Raw genomic sequence first — 24,003 nt, forward strand, 5'->3', positions numbered from 1 at the left:
CTTCCCATTTCCCTCCCCCTCCCCCGATCAATTCCCCCTCCCTCATCTGCTCGAAGAGCAATCAGGGTTCCCTGACCTGTGGGAAGCCCAAGGACTGCCCACCTCTATCCAGGTCTCGTAAGGTGAGCATCCAAACTGCCTAGGCTCCCACAAAGCCAGTACGTGCAGTAGGATCAAAAACCCACTGCAATTGTTCTTGAATTCTCAGTATTCCTCATTGTCCGCTATGTTCAGCTAGTCCGGATTTATCCCATGTTTTTTCAGACCTAGGCCAGCTGGCCTTGGTGAGATCCCAATAGAACATCCCCATTGTCTTAGTGTGTGGGTGCACCCCTCGTGGTCCTGAGTTCCTTGCTCGTGCTCCGTCTCCTTCTGCTCCTGATTTGGACCTTGAGATTTCTGTCCGGTGCTCCCGTGTGGGTCTCTGTCTCTGTCTCCTTTCATCGCCTGATGAAGGTTAATATTCCTGAGGATGCCTATGTGTTTGTCTTTGGATTCACCTTATTTAGCTTCTCTAGGAACATGAATTGTAGGCTCAATGTCCTTTATTTATGGCTAGAAACCAAATATGAGTGAGTACATCCCATGTTCCTCTTTTTGGGTCTGGCTTACCTCACTCAGGATAGTGTTTTCTATTTCCATCCATTTGTATGCAAAATTCAAGAAGTCCTTGTTTTTTACTGCTGAGTAATACTCTAATATGTATATATTCCATACTTTCTTCATCCATTCTTCCGTTGAAGGGCATCTAGGTTGTTTCCAGGTTCTGGCTATTACAAACAATGCTGCCATGAACATAGTTGAGCATATACTTTTGTTGTATGATAGGGCCTCTCTTGGGTATATTCCCAAGAGTGGTATTGTTGGATCCAGGGGTAGGTTGATCCCGAATTTCCTGAGAAACCGAAACACTGCTTTCCAGAGTGGTTGCACAAGTTTGCATTCCCACCAGCAATGAGTGAGTGTACCCCTTTCTCCACAACCTCTCCAGCAAAGGCTATCATTGGTGTTTTTTATTTTCGCCATTCTGACAGGTGTAAGGTGGTATCTTAAAGTTGTCTTGATTTGCATTTCCCTGATCGCTAAGGAAGTTGAGCATGACCTTAAGTGTCTTTTGGCCATTTGAAGTTCTTCTGTTGAGAATTCTCTGTTCAGATCAGTGCCCCACTTTATAATTGGGTTGATTAGCCTTTTACGGTCTAGTTTCTTGAGTTCTTTATATATTTTGGAGATCAAACCTTTGTCAGTAGCAGGGTTGGTGAAGATCTTCTCCCAGTCAGTGGGTTGTCTTTTTGTCTTAGTGACAGTGTCCTTTGCTTTACAGAAGCTTCTCAGCCTCAGGGAGTCCCATTTATTCAATGATGCCCTTAGTGTCTGTGCTGCTGGGGTTATACATAGGAAGTGGTCTCCTGTGCCCATGTGCTGTAGAGTACTTCCCACTTTCTCTTCTATCAGGTTCAGTGTGTTCGGACTGATATTGAGGTCTTTAATCCATTTGGATTTGAGTTTTGTGCATGGTGATAGATATGGATCTATTTTCATTCTTCTACAGATTGACATCCAGTTTTGCCAGCACCATTTGTTGAAGATGCTCTCTTTTTTCCATTGTATACTTTTAGCTCCTTTATCGAAGATCAGGTGTTCATAGGTTTGTGGGTTAATGTCAGGGTCTTCTATTCGATTCCATTGGTCGACTTCTCTGTTTTTATGCCAATACCAAGCTGTTTTCAATACTGTAGCTCTGTAATAGAGTTTGAAGTCAGGGATGGTAATGCCTCCAGACAATCCTTTATTGTATAAGATTGTTTTGGCTATCCTGGGTTTTTTGTTTTTCCATATAAAGTTGATTATTGTCTTCTCCAGATCTGTGAAGAATTTTGATGGGATTTTGATGGGGATTGCATTGAATCTATAGATTGCTTTTGGTAGAATTGCCATTTTTACTATGTTGATCCTCCCAATCCAAGAGCAAGGGAGGTCTTTCCATTTTCTGGTGTCTTCTTCAATTTCTTTCTTCAAAGACTTATAGTTCTTGTCAAGTAGATCTTTCACTTCCTTGGTCAGGGTTACCCCAAGGTATTTTATGCTATTTGTGGCTATCGTGAAAGGTGATGCTTCTCTGATTTCCCTCTCTGCTTCCTTATCCTTAGTGTATAGGAAGGCAACTGATTTTTTGGAGTTGATCTTGTATCCTGCCACATTACTAAAGCTGTTTATCAGCTGTAGGAGTTCTTTGGTAGAATTTTTGGGGTCGCTTATGTACACTATCATATCATCTGCAAATAACGAAAGCTTAACTTCTTCCTTTCCAATACGAATCCCCTTGATCTCCTTATGTTGTCTTATTGCTATTGCTAGAATTTCAAGCACTATATTGAAGAGGTATGGAGAGAGTGGACATCCTTGTCGTGTTCCTGATTTAAGTGGGATGGCTTTGAGTTTTTCTCCGTTTAATTTAATGTTAGCTGTTGGCTTGCTGTAAATAGCTTTTATTATATTTAGGTAGGACCCTTGTATCCCTATTCTCTCCAAGACCTTTATCATAAAGGGGTGTTGAATTTTGTCGAATGCTTTTTCAGCATCTAGTGAAATGATCATATGGTTTTTTTCTTTCAGTTTATTTATATGGTGGATTACATTGATAGATTTGCGTATGTTGAACCAGCCCTGCATCTCTGGGATGAAGCCTACTTGATCATAATGGATAATTTTTCTTATGTGTTCTTGGATTCGGTTTGCCAGTATTTTATTGAAAATTTTTGCGTCGATGTTCATGAGTGAGATCGGTCTGTAATTCTCTTTCTTGGTTGGGTCTTTTTGTGGTTTTGGTATCAGGGTAACTGTAGCTTCATAAAAGGAATTTGGCAATGACTCTTCTGATTCTATATTGTGAAATACATTAAGGAGTATAGGTATTAGTTCTTCTTGGAAGTTCTGGTAGAATTCTGCATTGAAACCATCTGGTCCTGGGCTTTTTTTCGAAGGGAGATTTTTGATAACCATTTCTAATTCTTCGCGAGAAACCGGTCTATTTAGATCATTCACCTGGTCTTGGTTTAGCTTTGGTATGTGGTACTTATTTAAAAAAATGTCCATTTCTTTTGTATTTTCCAGTTTTGTGGCATACAGGCTTTTGTAGTAAGATCTAATGATTCTCTGAATTTCCTCTGTGTCTGTGGTTATGTCCCCCTTTTCATTTCTGATCTTATTTATTTGCGTGTTCTCTCTCTGTCGTTTAATTAGTTTGGATAGGGGTTTGTCGATCTTGTTGATTTTCTCCAAGAACCAGCTTTTTGTTTCATTGATTCTTTGGACTGTTTTCTGTGTTTCTATTTTGTTGATTTCAGCCCTCAGTTTTATTATTTCCAGTCTTCTACTTCTCCTGGGCGCGTCTGCTTCTTTTTTTTCTAGAGCTTTCAGGTGTGTTGTTAAGTCCCCAATGTATGCATTCTCCGTTTTCTTTAAGTGGGCACTTAGTGCTATGAACTTTCCTCTTAGCACTGCTTTCATTGTGTCCCATAGGTTTGAGTATGTTGTCCCTTTATTTTCATTAAATTCAAGGAAGACTTTAATTTCTTTCTTGATTTCTTCCTTGACCCAGGTGTGGTTCAGTAGTTGACTGTTCAGTTTCCATGAGTTTGTCGGTTTTTTGGGGGCAGCGTGGTTGTTGCCTTCTAATTTTAATCCGTGATGATCTGATAAGACACAGGTGGACACTGATATTTTTTTGTATCTGTGGAGGTTTCCTTTGTTTCCGAGTATGTGGTCAATTTTTGAGAAGGTTCCATGAGCTGCAGAGAAGAAGGTATATTCTTTCCTATTTGGGTGGAATGTTCTATAGATGTCTGTTAAGTCCATTTGCTTCATTACCTCCAATAATTCTCTTAATTCTCTATTAGGTTTCTGTCTGATTGACCTGTCCCTTGGAGAGAGAGGTGTGTTGAAGTCTCCTACTACTAGTGTGTGTGGTTTGATGTCTGCCTTGAGTTCTAGTAATATTTCTTTTACATAAGTAGGTGCTTTTATATTGGGGGCGTATATATTCAGGATTGAGACCTCCTCCTGATGAATTGTTCCTGTTATGAGTATAAAGTGACCGTCTCGGTCTCTTCTGATTGATTTTAGTTTGAAGTCAGTTTTGTTAGAAATTAGTATGGCCACACCTGCTTTTTTCTTAGGACCATTTGCTTGAAACACCTTTTCCCAACCCTTTACTCTGAGTAGGTGCCTGTCTTTGTGGTTGAGATGTGTTTCTTGCAAACAGCAGAATGTTGGATCCTGTTTTCGTATCCAATCTTTTAGCCTGTGCCTTTTTATAGGTGAATTGAGCCCATTAATATTAAGTGATATTAATGACCAGTGGTTGTTTACTCCGGTTATTCTTATTGCTTTTGGTAGTAGAGATTGTCTCCCTTCTTTGAGATGTGCTCGTGAAGGGTCATTAGATGCCTGGGTTATTGTAGGCAGTGTTGGCAGTGTTGGATTCCTTGGGTTGCGATTTTCCTTCTATTACTTTCTGTAGGGCTGGATTTGTGGCTACGTATTGTTTAAATTTGTTCTTATCCTGGAATGTTTTGTTTTCTCCATTGATAATGAATGATAGCTTGGCTGGGTATAGTAGTTTGGGTTTGCATCCATGGTCTCTTAGCTTCTGCAGAACCTCTATCCAGGACCTTCTGGCTTTCATAGTTTCCATCGAGAAGTCAGGTGTAAGTCTGATCGGTTTACCTTTATAAGTTACTTGCCCTTTTTCTTTTGCAGCTCTTAATATTTTTTCTTTAACCTGTATATTTTGTGTTTTGATTATTATATGGCGAGGAGATGTTTTTCTTTGATCCAGTCTGTTTGGTGTTCTGTATGCTTCTTGAATATTTAAGTGAATATCTTTCTTTAAGTTGGGAAAGTTTTCTTCCATAATTTTGTTGAAAATATTTTCTGGGCCTTTGAGCTGTGACTCTTCTCCTTCTTCTATTCCTATTATTCTTAGGTTTGGTTTTTTTATTGTGTCCCATAGTTCCTGAATGTTTTGTGTTGAGAATTTGTTGGCTTTGCTGTTTTCTTTGATCTGTTCATTTATTTTCTCTATGGTGTCCTCAGCATCTGAGAGTCTTTCTTCTAGCTCTTGTATTCTATTGGTTATGCTTGTTTCTGTAGACTCTGCTCGTTGGCCTAGATTTTCCATATCCAGCTGGTCCTCAGTTTGTATTTTCTTCTTTGCCTTCATTTCAGTTTTCAATTCTTGAACTGTTTCCATTACCTGTTTGATGGTTTTTTCTTGGTTTCCCAGGGTATCATGTACGTATTTACTCATTTCTTCAAACTTTTTGTTATACTTCTCATCCATTTCTATAAGGGCATTTTTTACATGTTGTTTAAGGGACTCTATTATCTTCATAAAGTCGATTTTTTCCATTTCTTCTGTGTTAGGTTGTTCAAATACTTCTGTTGTAAGATCATTGGATTCTGATGTTTTCATGTTGTTTTTCGGATTATTGGGAGAATTCTTGCCTTGGCGCCTGCCCATCTCCTCCTATTGATCCTATCCAATGGGTCCTTTAAAAACCGGATCAGGTTTCCCTGCTGGCCAAGGGCTCTGCTTACAAAATGCCCTCACTCTCTTTCGTGGTTCCTGCTGCAGGCCAAGAACCCTCTCACCCCTCTGAAGGATCTTCAGGACAGGACCAGGCTCCCCTTGTGCCAGTGACCTGGCCAACTAAAGGCCTACCTCTTTGATTCGATTGTAGTAGGGCGATCCGCTCTCCTTATTGCACGCCTGTTCCCGCCGCTTGGGTCTGCCACTGCGCCGGTCCCCGAAAGCCTCTTCCTGTATGCGGTGTTGCTCCGCCGCGTCTGGCCGCCGCCGCTCCGCCGCGTCTGGCCGCCGCCGCTCCGCCGCGTCTGGCCGCCGCCGCTCCGCCGCGTCTGGCCGCCGCCGCTCCGCCGCGTCTGGCCGCCGCCGCTCCGCCGCGTCTGGCCGCCGCCGCTCCGCCGCGTCTGGCCGCCGCCGCTCCGCCGCGTCTGGCCGCCGCCGCTCCGCCGCGTCTGGCCGCCGCCGCTCCGCCTCTGTGCGCCTGGCCGCCGCCGCTCCGCCTCTGTGCGCCTGGCCGCCGCCGCTCCGCCTCTGTGCGCCTGGCCGCCGCCGCTCCGCCTCTGTGCGCCTGGCCGCCGCCGCTCCGCCTCTGTGCGCCTGGCCGCCGCCGCTCCGCCTCTGTGCGCCTGGCCGCCGCCGCTCCGCCTCTGTGCGCCTGGCCGCCGCCGCTCCGCCTCTGTGCGCCTGGCCGCCGCCGCTCCGCCTCTGTGCGCCTGGCCGCCGCCGCTCCGCCTCTGTGCGCCTGGCCGCCGCCGCTCCGCCTCTGTGCGCCTGGCCGCCGCCGCTCCGCCTCTGTGCGCCTGGCCGCCGCCGCTCCGCCTCTGTGCGCCTGGCCGCCGCCGCTCCGCCTCTGTGCGCCTGGCCGCCGCCGCTCCGCCTCTGTGCGCCTGGCCGCCGCCGCTCCGCCTCTGTGCGCCTGGCCGCCGCCGCTCCGCCTCTGTGCGCCTGGCCGCCGCCGCTCCGCCTCTGTGCGCCTGGCCGCCGCCGCTCCGCCTCTGTGCGCCTGGCCGCCGCCGCTCCGCCTCTGTGCGCCTGGCCGCCGCCGCTCCGCCTCTGTGCGCCTGGCCGCCGCCGCTCCGCCTCTGTGCGCCTGGCCGCCGCCGCTCCGCCTCTGTGCGCCTGGCCGCCGCCGCTCCGCCTCTGTGCCAACACCACTGTTCTGAAATCATAATGGAAATGGGTTTTTGTTGAGGGCGATAATTGCTGATTTATTTTATAGAAGAATTTTCAGATATTAATCTTCTTATGTCTTTGGCCCAACTGTTGAATTAAAGAACTGATTTTTGTTTTTTAGTATTTTTATATAATGAAATTTTGGATCTTTACCATATGTGACTTATTTTGGGGGATCTGAAATGTAGGAGAACATAAGCTTTGATTTTATTTATTTTTTATTTATTTATATTTTCAAGACAGGGTTTCTCTGTGTAGCCCTAACTGTCCTAGAACTCACTCTATAGATCAGGCTGGCCTCAAACTCAAAAGATCTGCCTGCCTTTGTCTCCAAAGTGCTGGGATTAAAGTCATGTGCCACCATGCCCAAAAGCACAATTCTTTTAAATCCATTTAAAAAGCAAATTGCCTAAAAGACATACTGCAATTTTTAAATATTTCAACAATATTAACGTTAGTGCCTTGCTTATATTAAGGTCAAATATTGCAATGGAATTTTTAAATGAACTTGCTTAAGTTGAAATTAGGAATTTGACACTTAGTTTCTGGGAATAGGATTTTAGAGTTTTCAAAAATAATTTCCAAACCTTAGCTATTCATAGGTAAGACACAAATTACCTTGTGCTGCTGATTGCCAGTAATAATATATTTAGTGAGAGTGGTAAAGAAGTTATCTATGAAGTGGAGAGTCTACAAAACCAGCAAATTCCGTGTCGCTCTTGGTTTGATGGGTCTGTGAATGGCTTAGAAGGTGAAGTTGTCAGAGACTGCATGCCCTCCACGTGGGGCTCATGTAACTGGCAGCCCTGCTGAAGGAGCCTGCCAAGGTGGGAGAAATGCCTCTGTCTCACTTGACCCCTCTCCAAGTCTCCCCCTCCCCATTTTATATCCACATGAGAATTAGTTTTTAATATAATGACAATGTGCGTTCTGAAGCCTGGCGTGTTAAAAGACAGCTTTTGTCTTTTCAGCGAGCACGTCTGTACCGTTTTGAAAGATCCTCCCATGAAGAGGTTAAGAAGGGTCTGAGAACTGGGTGAGCCACACCCATCAGGGCACATCTCTGGTTACAGACCCCATCCTATCCATATTTGCATGTCGTCTGTAGGGCGTGGCTTGATGGACAGGTGGGCGGTTTCCATGCCACCTTCGGTTCTTGGTGCTTAGTTTCTAGAAGGCTTTAACAACATCGCCTTTCCCTGCATGCAGTGGTTTTATACCCATGGGCCCTGGTGCCTCTGCAGGGGGCGGGGCTTGAACAGCCCTTTCACAAGTCACCTGAGACCATTGGGAAACACAGATATTTATGTTACGGTTCATAAAAGTACCAGAACTTTTACAGAATGTCAGGAACTGTGTTAAAGGGCCGCATCATTAGGAAGGTTGAGAACCACTGCTCTAGTTCATCTTCCAGTTAATGTTTAATTTTGTCTTAATGTGATTTCTGGCTATCTTAAAACCCCGAGAGAAGATCAACATAAGCTAGATAGTGACGCTGGTCCAGAGACCGTACTTATTCCAGTGACTCTGAATTCTGTGAGACGGAGCCAAGGACCAAGTATGCTCTTAAAACAGAGCTGGAGTAAAGCAGAAGGGGCACATGGATACTCAGGAGAGATTTTCATACAAACCGCAGTATGACGGTTGATCCTTCACGTCCTTTTCAGGTCCACCCTTGAAGCTGTGCACAGCTGTGCCCAGCGACACTGTTTAAAAGCGTTAGTCTCCTTCTTCAGGATGTTTGTGCTTTAGACTGGAGATTATTTTTAAGAATCATGGCTGAAATGAGGCTGTTACTTCCCTTCACTACTGGACTTGCATAATTAGACCTCACCAAAAAGGATTAGGGTTAGTCTACGTTATATAAAATTGATCTTTGATTTGTTGGTCACAATATGTTTTTTTTAAGTTTCTTACGATGAATTCATTTCATGAAATATTTAGTAGAAATTATGTGTTAATTATGTTTAATGATCCTCTTTTGAGAGTTCTGAAGTTTAGATCACATAAGGATGTATTGGACCTAATCTACAAAGGAAGTAGAAAAAGACAAAATCTCTAGTAAATTGGGAGTGTGGGAATCATGGGGGTAGGAAGGGAGGGGAGTGGAGAATATATAGCTCAATACAAACAATAAAATTAAAAAAAAAGAATGTATTGGAATCACAGTTGTATTTGCATGCTTAATCGGATGCACCTCCGTGTGGTAGCTTATTGTGTTAAGAGGACCAGATGTTCGGTATTTCAGGGTTCATTGATGGTGCTCTCAGTTCCTCTGTCTGTGAAGCTGAACCTCACACAGGTTGTGTTTAGTTGGATTATAATGAAGGCGTGCCTGTGGGGGACCAGCTGTAGCTAGTCCTACCTAGTGGCTGGCTGTCAGTGATGGGTGCTGGTTTTGTTGTTCTTGAGGGGTTCTTAATTGGTTGGAATTTCTAGGGTGTCATTCTTGGGGTGCAGCGAACCAACTCTGAATTCTCCCCTCCTATATTTGTAGTTTTCTTAGACCAGAAATAACCACCGTGGAGAGCCTGTTTGTGGGTGGAGTCGGAGGGGCCTTGCTGATTCCTGTTTGGGGGCCGTCTCGGCTGCTGGTTGTGCTCTGTAAGAGGAGGAGTAAGCTCCGTGGCGTGTTTGTTCTATATGGTCATCTGTAGTGACCAAACCAATCTGGAATGTTTTATTACTAACTTCGAAATGTATTGTTTTCTGTATAGAGGATGTTGATCTGAATAAATTCCTTGTTATCTTTTACACATTTCTTAGAGAGGGACCGTCAGCTGGGCCATCGGTACCCAGCACAATACTTCCTTTCATGAATGTGGGGAGGAGGCAGTAGCAGATAGCCACTTCAGAGGGCAGAGCCAAGAGCTGTTATGTAACTGGGGGCACGCGATAGCATCTGGCTGTAGGGCCAGGCACCCCGGGAGCCGTGCTGGGGAGACTTCCAGTGAGGTAGTGCTGTTTACTGAGTATGTAACTTAAAAGGCTTTTGAGGAATCCCACTTGGAGTGGGAGATGGACCTGGGAGGAGCTGGGGGAAGACATTGTGTGCATCTGTGAAATTTTCAAGGAATTAATACTAATATATTAAAAGGAAGAAAAAAAGAATTACTCTCTTTCTTAGCTTTCTACATAGAAGCAGAAAGCAGTTGGAGTTATAAACTGTTTTCCTAATTTGTCTTTGAGCAGGGAGGGCTGCCCCCTCCTCCGTACCAACTGAAGCCTATCTGTTTTGTACATGACTGTAACTCAGATGGACTCATAACTTCAGAGCACCTAAACATGAATGTCTGTCTTCTGTTTTGTATGTAGACCCCTTCAAGGTGGCTCGTGTGCCACTATTCAAATGCCATTGTTGGAGATTCTAGGAGTTCTGTAGGATAGCTAATGACATGAGATACTGCTTCTGGCTGGTGGAAATGCCATGACATTAGCTGATTCAGAGATGTCCTTAAAAAAGAGGGAAAAGAAAGACAGGCTCTCAGGCAGCCTGGTTGACCTTGATATGGTTACGGATGATCTTGAATTCCTGAGCCTGTTGTCTCCAGCTCTCAAGTGCTGGGTTATGATGTGGGATTCCCATCTGTGTGCTGTGAATACCATTGGTGAATAAAGAAACTGCCTTGGCCTGTTGATAGGGCAGAATTTAGGTAGGTGGTGTGGTGGGGGGGGGGGCGGGGGACTAAACTGAATGCTGGGAGAAAGGAGGCAGAGTCAGGGAGAAGCCCTGTAGCCCCGCCAGGGACAGACGTTGGAACTTTACCGGTAAGCCACAGCCATGTGACGATACACAAATTAATGGGTTAAATTAAGATGTAAGAGTTAGCCAATAAGAAGCTGGAGCTAATGGGCCAAGCAGTGATTTAAATAATATAGTTTCTGTGTGAGTATTTTGGGTCTGAGCTGCTGGGCGGTAGGGAAATGAACAAGCATCCTCTATTATGACGGGTTATACGTGAGTACCAACAACATGCCTTGCTTATTTGTTCCTAGGGATCACAAACGGGGGCTCTGTGAATGTGGGCATGTGCTCTGCCAGCTGAGCTATGTTCCCAGTCCTATTCCCTTTAACAGTCCTTGATACCCTCCTTCACCATCCACATTAGTCCTATTTTTTTTTCCTTTTCTGCAATGCAAAGTTTCTACTTTTCTTTAGTCTTTGTTTTTGAGACAAGATCTCTTTCCCCCCTCCCTCCCCATACATAGCCTTAGCTGTCCTGGAACTCACTCTGTAGATCAGGTTGTCCTTGAACTCAGAGATTCACCTGCACCCCTGGCAGGTTTCTGTTCCTTTAAGGTAGGCCTCATGCTAAGAGCAATTCAGATCTAGAGAGGGATGGAACTGGAGCTGGGTTTTAAAATTGTCCCTCATAGGAAACAATGTTTGGATGCTGCAGAAACATCTTCATCTGAAAACGAGAAACCTTTTTTTTTCTTTTGGTAATATTATAGATATTTTCTAAGTAATTTAATTTAAAATGTCAGGGTCATAGAAAGGTGGGTTTGTATTGTAATTTTCAGGAGATCGTGGGAAGTGTTATGTTCATGTTTTTATAGTATCATAAAAATACAGGGAGTTACACATTGTTCTCATCAAACACTTGATTGTGGATCAAAATCAAAAGCCTTTAAATAGATTTTGCCCCTATGTAAATTAAACCATAATGAAGTATTGAAAGTTAATGTATACAGGAACAGCTACGATGCCATTGAGAATTCTGTTTGTTTTTGAACAAGCTATTGTGTTTAAAACAAAAAGTAGAGGAAACTGCAGCTAAGAACTGCTTGGCTGGGGACTGCTGCTGGTCACCGCTGGACTGAAATTTGCTGTTGTTTTCCTTTTGTATTGGGCCTATAGCTTTGCTTATTTTCTTTTAAAAAAGAATCATAAACAATTAATTTTCATTAAGCTAACAAGAGAAAAAGTAGTACCATCCAAACTAAACGCTGGTAGTTTGAGTAAACTTTAGAATAATGTTAAATGAATTGTTCTTATATCACTTATGGACACACATTTGCTTTATGGGTGTTTTTTCTGGGTGTGTATCACATCCAGATGATATATATATATATATATATATATATATATATATACATAAAATACATATTTAAAAAAATTTAGAGCTTGTTGATGAGTTTTCAGATAATCCAGAATGATTGATCTGTACCTGGCAGCATGGAGGCCCCTGGTATTTCAGCAGCGAGACCTTGGCAGTCACATAGAGTTTGCGTATTGACAGTTGAATTCAACACATGTTTCTTTCATGTGCGACTATTTATAGGAGAGCAACTTTGCCAGTGTCGGTGGGAAGCAAACTGGTGAGTGCACCCTTTAGAGGAGCTCAGGCTGCAGCCACAGCTCGGAACCACAGAGTTTTATAGCAGGAAGGAAGCCTTCGAGGTCATTCTCCCAGGAGTGTGTCTGAACACCCGCTCCTTGAGCCCCATCCGCTGTAACCTGTCCATGGCTCGAGGGATAGGAAGACACTCAGCCCCTGCTCCTTGCCAGCTGAAGACAATTATTTTCATGGAGAATGATGGAAGTATCTTTTTTTTCCCTAAAGAATTCAGATATGATCACAGTATACTGTAGGTACCTCCGCGTGTACACATGTGTTCTAGAGAGGCGATCACAGTATACTGTAGGGTACTCCAGGTACCTCTGCATGTGTGCATGTATACTAGGTAGGTTGTTAAAGAAAACAGAACTGTGAATAAACTTTTGGTATATTTTTAAAATTGTGGCGAAGAGCTTGAGAAACTTCCCTGGTTCCTGTCCTCCCACCGCCTTGTGGGGATGTGTTAGCTCTTGCTCTCTTTGTCCTTAGAAAGGCTCCTTAGTCCCTCCCTCACCCTTGCTACCTGACTCGGAGGTCAAATGCTTCCTGTACACAAGTCAGGTGATATTTCCTCAGAGGTGCACTCCACCCCCTTTTAAATGCTGGCCTTGTCTGTGCTTAAATAAAGCTCTTTGTTGTTGCAAACTGTGGCCCTGCGAGTGCCTAGCTTGACACCACCGAGATAGGACTCAGGCACCAAGAGAATTTGGATTATTTAATACTGCTACATAGTAAAATGACTTATCCAGTGTTCACGTGGGCACACACAGAGACGTGACTGTGCTCCTGCAGGGCGGGATATGAATGATATAAATGCTGAGGTTGTCTTGGAGAGCCAGCATGGCACGCCAGAGGTTTGGAAAAGGCCTTGGAGTCTGTTGTTATCTGTGGGAGCTACTGACAAGCACACTGAGATTCTAGGAACTGTCGAGGTTTACTTCAGTTTCGACTTTGCCTTAAATAGTTTTGGTCTCGTTCTATTTATAATCATTGAATTACCTGCCTTTGAAGATCTTGGTAGAAGTGTTTGTATAGACGTTATTTGAATCATCACATCTACTTTAGCAAAACAATGTAGTTAAAAAAATTAGACGGAGAGGGGGAAATGGAGAACGGGTGCTGGTGTGCCCACTCCTCAGCTCAAGCTCTTGTGGCCTCTGTACCGTTCTGGTCCATGGCCCCTGATTATTTTGATGTGTGTCCTATGTCATAACACCCCATCCATAAATATTTCAGTGTGACAGAGAAACAAAACAAAACAAAATTTCATCATGGAGTCCTAACAAATAAGGACTCCCCCCTTTTAGCCGATAGAGTAGACTCACAGTCTTTTTGGAGAATTTGCAGAAACACAGGAACACTGACTGACATTTAAGTGGAGAGGGGGCTGCTGAAGTGGATCTAAAGGGAAGGAGGTATATTAATCTCTGTTACGTTGCCTCGGGTTACATGCCTGCACACACATATGCATGCGTGTGTGGAGAGCAGAGGACAAGCTGTGGGAGTCAGGTCTCTCCTGACCACATGGGTGCTGCAGATTGAACTCAAGTTGCTGGGCTTATCAGCAAGAGTGTTACCACTGAGCAGTCTTGCCAGGGAAGAACGAGATCTTTGAAATGGTAGCCAAGAAATTTTCAACAAGTACATGTACCAAAAAATAAGATCCAGGTATAAGACAGCGGTTAAGGCCTTTATAGCACACAGTGGAAAAAAAGGGGGAGAAATGAACATTTTTGAGCAGCCAGTGTGTGCCTGCATCACAGACAGGTTAGTCTGGGAGGAGAGCCAAGTACATTTCATACCGTTTGAGATAGCAGTTCTGTTTCAAGACTCACTTTTGAGGAGGAAAATTAAAACTCTGCACACAAACTGCCAATCAAGATATAGCAATATTGCATGCAGCCATGAAGAACGGAGCTTAAAGCTGAACAGTAGAGAAAGGAACAAGTGGAGATAATATTATTCAGTAACCACTCGAAATTGAAGAGGGGCATTCTGTTTAAAATGTTTAATGTATAAAAAAACTAAACGGAGTTAACCCAGATATTACTGTGAAGCACAAAACTATTAAACTATAGGTTTTTAACTTTAAAAATGTATCTTGGGGCTGAAGAAATGGCCCAGCAGTTCAGAGCTCTCGTTTTCAGAGGGTTTGGGTTTGATTCCCAGCACCAACATGGCAGCTCACAACCTTCTATAACCCCAGTTCAAGGGTCCTAACTCTTCTGACCTCTCTGGGCACCAGTCATGTGTGTTGTGCACATACAACATGTAGGCAAAACACTCACACATAAAATAAGAACCTCTAAAAATATCTCCCGATTCATTTTGTATATTTCCTAGTGTTTTGCCTTCATATATGTATGCATACCACATGCATGCCGTGCCCACAGAGGCCAGAGGAGGGCATCAGACCACCTGAGCCGGAGTTAGAGGTGGTTGTGAGCTGCCAGGTGGGTGCTGGGAACCACACTCTGGTGTCAGCAAGAGCAGCAACTTCTTTTAGCCACCTCTAGCCTCCAGTGTGGGAATTCTGACAGACTTTCATTTATTGCTTTATTGGAGAATTGTTGCAGGTTTTGTTGTTGATGGCATCTGTGATAAACAAGCTGAGCTCCCCGCCATAGATCAAGCACTGTTTCAGTGGTTTTTTAATAATCACCGCAGCCCTGAGAGGTTTTACCACCCTTATTTATGGATGAGCGAGTGAGTGTAGTCAGTCATAAAGACGGAGTCTCTCCTTCAGGGTCTGTTCGTGGCTTTTAATTGTGAAGTTCTTTTTTGTAATGGGGAAGTCACTCTCAATATTTTGGCTTCTCCTCTTTGTGCTTAAAAACACACAGTGAGTGGCAGTGTTAGCCTAGTGTTTTCGGCTTTATTTTTTAAATTGTATCTTTTCATCTTGTGAATATAGCATTTCCCCCCCTTCTAACTGGTCCTTTGTTTTGTTCTTTGACCACTGCAATATTTCATTATTCCTAGGAACAGAAGGTCGAATATTCTAAAAATGTCTGTTTTTATACCAGATCATTTAAGGTAATTTTCAAGGATGTAATGCACTTCAAGCATATCTCTGTCTATCTCTCTGTCCTCCCTGCCCCCTCCTGTTAGCTCTCTTTGTCCCTGGACAGTTTTGTCTCTGCTCTCATGCCATCTGTATGTATATAATTTTGTGTGTCTACACAAAGCCTGGGAGCCACAAATGTAAGGAAGCATGCTGCAGTTGTCTGCCTGAGAATGGCTTCATTTAGTGGTGTGATTACCTCTAGTTTACTTTCTTGTAAACAACGTGCCATTCCATTTTATTGCTTGAGAATTTCTTGTGTGCATATAATGGGATTTTTAAAAATATAGTGTGGTTTGATCAAACCTTTCCCCTTCCCTTAGCCTCCAGTTTCTTCCCCACTTCCACCCCTTGTTTTCCTTCCCAACCTCATGTGTTCTGTTTTTAACCCAGAGACTCCACTTACTGTGCCTAAGTGTAGAGGAGCCTCTCAGGGTTCGAATTCCTAAAGAATTCTCTTCTCTCAGCAGCCTTCAGTTGCCAGTATCTCCCCAGCTAGGGAGGAGAACTTTGTGCCCTTCTTCTGTCTATGCTCACATTTGGGCTGGCTTGGTCTTAGTTAGGGTTTCCATTTGTGTTGAAGTGACACTATGACCTCCACAACTTTTATAAAGGAAAACATTTAATTGAGGTGGTAGCTTACAGTTTCAAAGGTTTTAATCCACTTTTGTCATGGCGGGGAGCATGGCAGTGTGCAAACAGGCATGGTGCTGGAGAATGAGGTGTTACATATTGATATGCAGGCAACAGGAAGTAGACTGAACGTCACACTCAGTGAAGCTTGAGCCAAAGTGACCTCAAAGCCCGCCCCCACAGTGACATACTTCCTCCAACAATGCCACCCATACTTCAGCAAGGCCACACCCCCTCATAAGCCACTCCTTTTGGGGGGCTGTTTTTCACACAGTCAGAGCTACTGTGAGTCCATGTCTGCAAACTGTTTTCCTGCAGATACCTACTCTTTTGGGTCTTCAATCTTTCCACCCCTATCTCCTGTTATGATCTGGAGCCTTGGGAAGAAGGGGTTTAGAGCTGAGAACTCCATAGCCTCTTGTTTTCTGCCCTTTTCCTAGCTGTGAGTCTCGGATTCATCACCCTCCGCTGTAGAGAGAAGCATCTCTGATGAGGGTTGGGCGATGAACTAATCTGTCCGTCAACCATTCCTCTGGCTGGATGAAAAGTACTGTCCATTGTATATGGGCCACCTGTTCTTGCTCCATTCTCCTATTGAGGGAGACCTATGTTGGTTTCACACCTTAGCTGTTGCAAACATTGCTGGGCAGACCATAGTGCTGTCGCTAAGAGGTAGGTGACTTGTCTTTCAGGTAAACTTAATGTAGCTAGGTCACATAGTTGATTGCTTGTAGCATTTGAGAAAACTTGATGCCAGTTTCTGCAGTGGCTGGCCTACTTCACGTTCTCACCAGGAGTGTATAAGGGTGCTTGTTTTTGGAGACAGGGTCTCATTATGTAGCCCTGAATGGCCTTGATACATAGACCATCCTGCCCCTGCTTCCTGAGAGCTGGGATTAAAGATGGGTGCCTCTGAGCCCAGCAAGGGTTCCTTTTGTGATCATCCTTAAAATAAATTTGTGCGTGCGTTCCTGATTATCTTTCGTCATCACTGGATGAAGGATGATAGACTTTTTAAAAACCTTTTGTTGCAAGTGGTGATACTGAAGGTGACAAATACCACTCCTCTTTGAATTTAGAGAAGTTGATTTGGTGCAATAAATTTGGGAGAAGTAGGTCATCTAAATCTTCAGTGGGCATTTGTGCTCCTCTGGTTTCTTTTATAGATGTCAGACTTTGCTCGACTTGTTGGAAGCAATAAACAGAAAGAAGAAGGGAGATTTATTAGGCCACAGCCATTGCCTGCTTCATGACCTTGAGCTGCTTAGTGCGGTCCCTTTCTTTAATTGAAAAGTTGGATTAGCCTGGAAGCTCTCTTATTGCCAAGATAACTCATCCAGTAAAGTGCTTAACTTGCAAGTATGAGGGCCTCAGTTCAAGCCCCAGAACATTCATGAAAATACTGGCTGTGGCTTGCAGCCCCTGTGCTGGAGAAGCAGAGGCAGGGGGATCCCTGGGGCTGGGTCTCTGAGTCTGTCCCCTGTGGTTGTCCTCTGCGCTCCACACACATGTACATGTAGGCATGTATGTACACGCGCTCACACACCTGAACTCGCGTAAATATTAAGACTCACATTGCAAATTATTTGTATAAAAGCGTATAAATTATGCTCTTGAAACTTTGCATAAATTTTCTGCCGTGTTTGATCTTACTAAACCGCAGGGTCATAATTAGGTAAATCATGTTCCATTGCTTAATTTGAAAAACTATCGATGCAATAAATGTACACATTAATCAGTGACCTTAATGACCTCCAAAAATGTTCCAACCATTGCAATTTTAAATAGAAAAGACACTCCCCCTGCCAGTGGACCACATGTTCCCTTTATGTGACAAACAAGAATCGAAACAATTTGGCTAATTAATTGTTAGTTTCGGGCTGGCTATGTTGTTCAGCAGGAAACAGGACTTTCTGCCAATCTGCGGATCTCAGTGGGATTTGTCAGCCTACTTGGAGGAAGGAGAGAACCAATTCCTGCAAGTTGTCCTTTGACACCCACAGTGTGCCACGATATGCACACAAGCATGCATGCACACACAATAAATGATATTGAAAATATTTTCTAAAAGGATGGTTTCCGTTGAAATGGTAGGGCTTTGTTGTGTTTCTCTTGAGTGTGTGTTCCTTAGCATCTCATTGGATAACTTCCATGAAGACTTTAACTGTGTGTTTGGGGCATAACTGCAGTTGCTTGGAGAATAATTAGCAAGACCAGGAAGTTGGGCTTCCTGGGAAACTGAGGTTAGAAGATCAGGTTATTCTGGGAAGGGCAAAATTACAACATTGTAACCTGACTGTCTAGAAATTCATGAGCAGTATGGCCAGAATGGAAGAAATGGCCTGTTGACATTTGAAGGCTGCTACTCTGTAGTATGACCAGCACGATTCGGGACCTCTCCTGTTTGTTGTTGTTATCAAGAGTGAGTGGACAGAGGCTGCCATGTGTGTGCTGCTGTGTGCTCCCAGGCACGCGCACGCCGTGTGCTGCCGGCGTGTGCCCCCAGCCATGAGCATGTACAAAGGAGGATGTCAGGTTCCTCCTCCTATGACTGTGCACCTCATTTCCTGACAAAAGATTTTTCGCTGAACCCGAAACTCACCATTTCAGCTGGGCTGGCTAGTGGGTGAACCCCCAAGGTCCCTCTGCCTCATCAATGCGTGTGTTATCCACATACACATAAGTGCAGTACCCGAGGAGGTCAGAGGTGTTCGATCCTGGAGCTGTACTTACAGATAGTTGTGAGCCATAGGACATGGATGTTGGAACCCAAACTTGGTCCCCAGCATTGTCTCATCCCTACTGAAGCAGCGCTAAGGTGAGAAAATAGGAATGCTCATTAGAATGTAAGTGGTGCACTCTGGTGCAGTACTTCTCATCCTATGGGACACAACCCCTTCATAGGAGTCACATATTAGATATCCTGCATATCAGATATGTGCATTAGGATTCATAACAGCAAAATTAGTTATGAAATAGCATAGTTATGGTTGGGTGGGTCACCATAGTGAGGAAACCGCGAGGAGGTCACAGCATTAGGAAGGCTGAGAACCACTAGTCTAGGGGGTGGTATAATTCATTCACTGTTCCTCTCCTCCATAGATGGTTCTAGTCTATAAACATTTATCAGCTGTGTGGTTTCTGCCAGTTTATGTAGAGTACAGCTATAGTCATATGTTTTTAGAAGTTGGGGGTAGAAGGACATTTATGAGTTAGAGACAGGTTCTGCATTGATGTCTGCTGCATTCTTCTGTATTTACCCCCAAGGTTTCCTCTTGGTTTTTAAGTCTATGTAGAAACACAGTGAATATTTCTATTGATATATTTTGACCATATGCCATTATTTTTCCTGTGCCAACATAGAAATATGATAAGAGAATTGTACAAAAAGTATATATTCATTTTTCAGCACTTAAGAAAATGCGTACACTGGTGTGCTTTCGTTTGGTTAAATAGTAAAACATTTCTAGAAGACTCCCCAACATTGTGAATGAATATCTGCTGATTGCTTCCCTTAGATCGAGTCCTGTGACACTGCTGTTCTGGCTAAAAAATGCAAATTCAACAGAATGTTGATAAATTTACCTGCCAAGAACGTTGCTTTGTCAGCAAGAGATTTAGTGAGTTTTTTTTCCTTTTGTTATGCTAGCTCAGATCATTATACAACATCTTTAGTAGGTTGTGTGATATATCTGAGATTATATTCAGTACAATTTGTTTTCATATTAAAATTTTGGGGCCAGCAAGATAGCTCACTGGGTACAGGCACTTACTGCCAGACTGACAATCTGTGGAGGGTCTTAGAGCCCATATGGTAGAGGAGAGATCCAGTTTTCAAGTTGTCTTCTGACCTACACACACACACATGCATGCACACATACACACACATACACACATATAGACACACACACATAGAGACACATATACACACACACACATAAACACACAGACACACAAATAAATGTAGCAAAAGTTGTGCCTGATGGGAGGTGATAAAGCAATTCAGAAGTTTAAATATAAACCTACTTTTAAAAAGTTATAAGAACTGGGGCTGGAGAGATGGCTCAGTGGTTAAGATTACTGGCTGCTCTTCCAGAGGACCCAGGTTCAATTCCCAGCACCCACATGGCAGCTCACAACTGTCTGAAGATCCAGTTGCAGGGGACCTACACCCTTTCATAAACATACATACATATAAAACACTAATGCTCATGAAAATAAAAATAGATAATGTTTTTAAAAAGTTATAAGAATCATATAGCATTTCAAAGTAATTAGACCAAAAGTTTGAATTGTGATACAATCACCAATAGTTTTATGAATCGTTATTTTTCTTTGGCAGTTAAATGGGTGGAAGAGCTGCCTCAAAATTTCCATCTTTACAATTTCTTACCAATTTGGCTCACAGGGTGTGTTTAGTGTCCATTTATTATTTTTGAGTGAGGACTTTATATTTTATACAGTCATGGGATGAAGCCGATTGCCGCAGTGTGTTTTCCATAATTGGTTTGGATGTCCCAGGTGTGGTGATTGTAAGTGGATGTGAGCGCTGTTGCCTCTTTACTCTCAAAGGCTGTGGGAGTTCTTATATAACTTTGAAAAGAGATTTGTTTTTATTTTTACTTATGGGTGTGTCTGTCATATGGGTGCAGTTTCTGTGGAGGCCAGGAGAGAGCAACAGAGCCCTTGGTAATGAAGTTACAGCTGCCAGTGCTGGGATTTGAACCCAGGTCCTTGGAAGAGTAGAACGTGCCATTGACCTCCCAGTCATCTCTCCTGCCCCCTCCTTCTTCCCCCTTTTATTTTATGAGACCTCACAGGGCCCTGGGATAATTTTAATGGTAGGCTGGCTTTCATGTCTTGCAATGCGTTTCTGTCTTTGGTTGAAGCATGATGTCATTCTAGGTTGCCACATGTTTGATATTCAAGAACAATATAGAATACATATGAAGTTAAACTGAGATTTTCAAGTTGGAATCTTCTAAGTAATTGACCTAATCTTCTCTTTTTTTAAAGTTAATCCTTTCCATAAGATTGTATAGGAATGCTAGTGTTTTCTACAATGTTTCTTTAAGGATTTATTCATGATATTTTATATGCATGAGTGTTTTGCTCACATGTATGTCTCCATACCACCCGTGCGCCTGGTGCCTCTGGAGGTCAGAAGAGGGCCTCAGATCTCCGAGAACTGGAGTTATAGATGGTTGTGAGTCTCCTTGTGGGTGCTGGGAATTGAACTGTGGTCTTCCATAAGAACAACACTTGTTCTTAATGTCTGATCCATCTCCCCAGCCGGTGTTCTTAGCAACCTTTACCTAAATGCTCAGTGAGGCAGGCCTCTTGTTAACAGTAAGCGATCAAGTTGTCCCTTAACACTGAGCCCAAATCTCCCATGTGGCGAGGACCCTCTCCACATTTTGACCTTTTCCAAGCGCACAAATACTGAGACTATGCTAATGAACAGCCTCATCTTCATTCAGTGTTCATAGTTTTGCTCTGATGACTTTTGCTTATCGTTTCCTACGTGAATGAGTATCATGGAGACGTCCCTCAGATGTCTTACTAAATGAGGATGATTAAATATCTGGCATTTGTTCTGGAGTTATTTCAAAAATTGTTTTGGAAAAGAAAAGGAGATTGAGAGTGTTGTCTGGCGTCCACTCTAGTTCCTGGATTTAAGTGCAGCACGCCTGGGCCTGGAGGCCCTCATTTGGGCCACTGTTGTCTTTGTTTACTGCCAGTCTAAAGAGCTGTGCCTCCCTCTGCAGGTGACAGTCCTGCCTGTCAAGCCTGATGTCCCTTGGCTCTGGACAGAATTCACTTTAGGTCTGCCAGACACCAACTTGCCTCCTTTATTTGATGTTGTAAAGTTAAAAAACTAGGGCAGTGATCTCATGTACAGCCTGAGCATGGGCAGTTAACGTAACTGACCTCCACTGTCTCAAAAGCAACATTATAAAAGTAATAATAAATAATAAAAATTACTTTTTCTACAGAAAAAACAATATTCTCCTTATCAGTGAATCCTGCATGAAATGGTGTGTAGGGAGACAAGAGGAGAAGCTGATCGGCACCTCTCCATAAACCCCCACAGAATAAAAAAAAAAAAAACCCTTGGGTACCGACATCTCCCCAAACCCCAGTCCTAGTAAAAATATAAACACCAAGGAAAACCAGAACGAAATGTGTTCCTGGGCAATCACACGTCTGTTCAGAAGGGAGAACTTGAGGGTGGGACTGAGGCACCGGAGGCTGTGGGACCATCTGGACTTGAGAACTGGTGACCTACCGCTAGGAAAGCTTGCTGCGTGGGGACGGCCAGGAGTGAGGCTGGATGGGAGCCCAGGCCTCAGGGCACGCTTCGTCCTAGGTGGAGTCACAGCATCCTGCTTTTGCTCACTAAGCTGCGTTTATTTCTCCTTTTTACCCAGTTCTTATTTATTGCTGTGTGTCTGTGGCGTGCATGGGTGAGCGCTGGCTCATGTGTGCCACCACATGCGTGGACGTCACGGGACAACTTTGTGGAGCTGATTCCCTCCATGAACCCTGGAGATGTGACTCCAGGCCGTTGGGCTCTCAGGACGAGCACCTTCCCACGCAGCCATCTTCCTGGGCCTGCAGCTGTATTACCCTACTAGTCATGTGCTCTGTGAGCCGTCCTGAAGGAGAAGGCAACCGGTTTAAATCTCAGAAAGTGTTATGCAGTGTGTGACTATACCAGTAAGAGTTTGTAATATGGGTTTTATGCACTTTGAGGGAGAAAAGATGCCATGTCCAAAGACAAGGAAATTATCAAGAATATGGCAGGAGTGTTGGAATGTGGATATTTTTTCTTTTTTCTTCTTTCTCCCCTCCCTCCCTCCCTCCCTCCCTCCCTCCCTTCTTCCTTCCTTCTTTCCTTCCTCTTTTTAATTATTTTGGGACACAGTCTTTCTACATAGCCCTGGCTGTCCTGGAACTCACTATGTAGAACATGCTGGCCTTGAACTCACAGACTTCTGCCTGCTTTTGCCTCCCAAATGCTAGGACTAAAAGGTGTGCACCACCACACCCAGCCTGGGTATCACACATAGCTATATACACATATACATATATACATATACGCACACACATATATATCAACAGACATAGCATATATACACATATATTAATATTTAGAAATACTTGATGGAAAGTAAAATGTTCCAGCAAATCTCAATGATTCTGATTATGAAAAAGTGTGATGTTTTATATATACTTATATATTTAAAAATATGTTTATATATAATTTGATATTATATATAAATATATACTTATACTATATATAATGCTTACATACTTATATTTATATATTATATATATTTATAAAATGAGATTGGGGCTTTGAAGATTTAGCCTTTGCTGTGGTTTTGTTGACTTGCTCTTCTTAGTAAATGGTATTTTATTGTTTTATAACTTGACTAAAGGAATTTCAAATTGAGAGTTTTAAGTCCGAAGATAGCATGTCAGAGTTTACCCTTTCTCTTGGGTTGTATATTAACTCCACCAAGGAAAAAGTGATGTAAAGTGAGACGAGTTTGAGTTTCAGAGAACCGGCCCATCTAACTGTGGAGAAGCGCCGAGACCCTCAATGGCAGTAAGACACGGAACACCATGATGGCACCCGAGCCCTTACAAACGGTAGAAGAGCAGCTCTCTGTGGTCACCGGCTCCATTTTTAGCCACTTATAGGGAGCTGCAGATATGCACAGTAGTTCACTGTCCCAAGAACTTTCCAGTTGCTGTAGTAAGATTTGGAAAAACACCCATCTTAAATCAGCTTCACAAGTATGGTTCCTAGTATGTACACGAACTGTTTGGCAATGCTGTATTTTAGCGTGTTATATGACAGCGTGTTAAACGTGGTACTGAACAAGATGCTTGGATATTCAAGCAATGTTTGGTAGTTGGTGTTAGAATACTGTGGGTACTCCAGCGGGCTACTGTGTATTAGAAAGACTTTTGTTTTAGAGTGGGGGTATATTCAATTATCTCCTTGAGAAATGCTTGGATGTCTGCCTTTCTGCTTCAGAATAATCTGGAGGATGGGTGGGACACGAAGCTATGAAAGAGATATGATGTTCTATGAACTAATTGTGGCATTTGGGAATAATGGAGGCATGTCTTTATGATAGCATTCTTAATAATTTTACACTAGTTGGACAGTTTCCGTAGTTTAAAGA

The 24,003-nt window shown here is 43.4% G+C and overlaps 1 protein-coding gene across 2 annotated transcripts in view; it reads left to right on the forward strand.

Annotated features, from left to right (window-relative positions):
- Fryl (FRY like transcription coactivator) overlaps window positions 1-24,003 on the forward strand; it is a 231,706-nt gene that overhangs the window by 46,400 nt on the left and 161,303 nt on the right. The window lies entirely within an intron of this gene.

Source organism: Microtus oregoni, unplaced genomic scaffold (genome assembly GCF_018167655.1).
Source record: "Microtus oregoni isolate MIOR12 unplaced genomic scaffold, Mior012 000021F_ref0000039, whole genome shotgun sequence".
NCBI lineage: Eukaryota > Metazoa > Chordata > Mammalia > Rodentia > Cricetidae > Microtus > Microtus oregoni.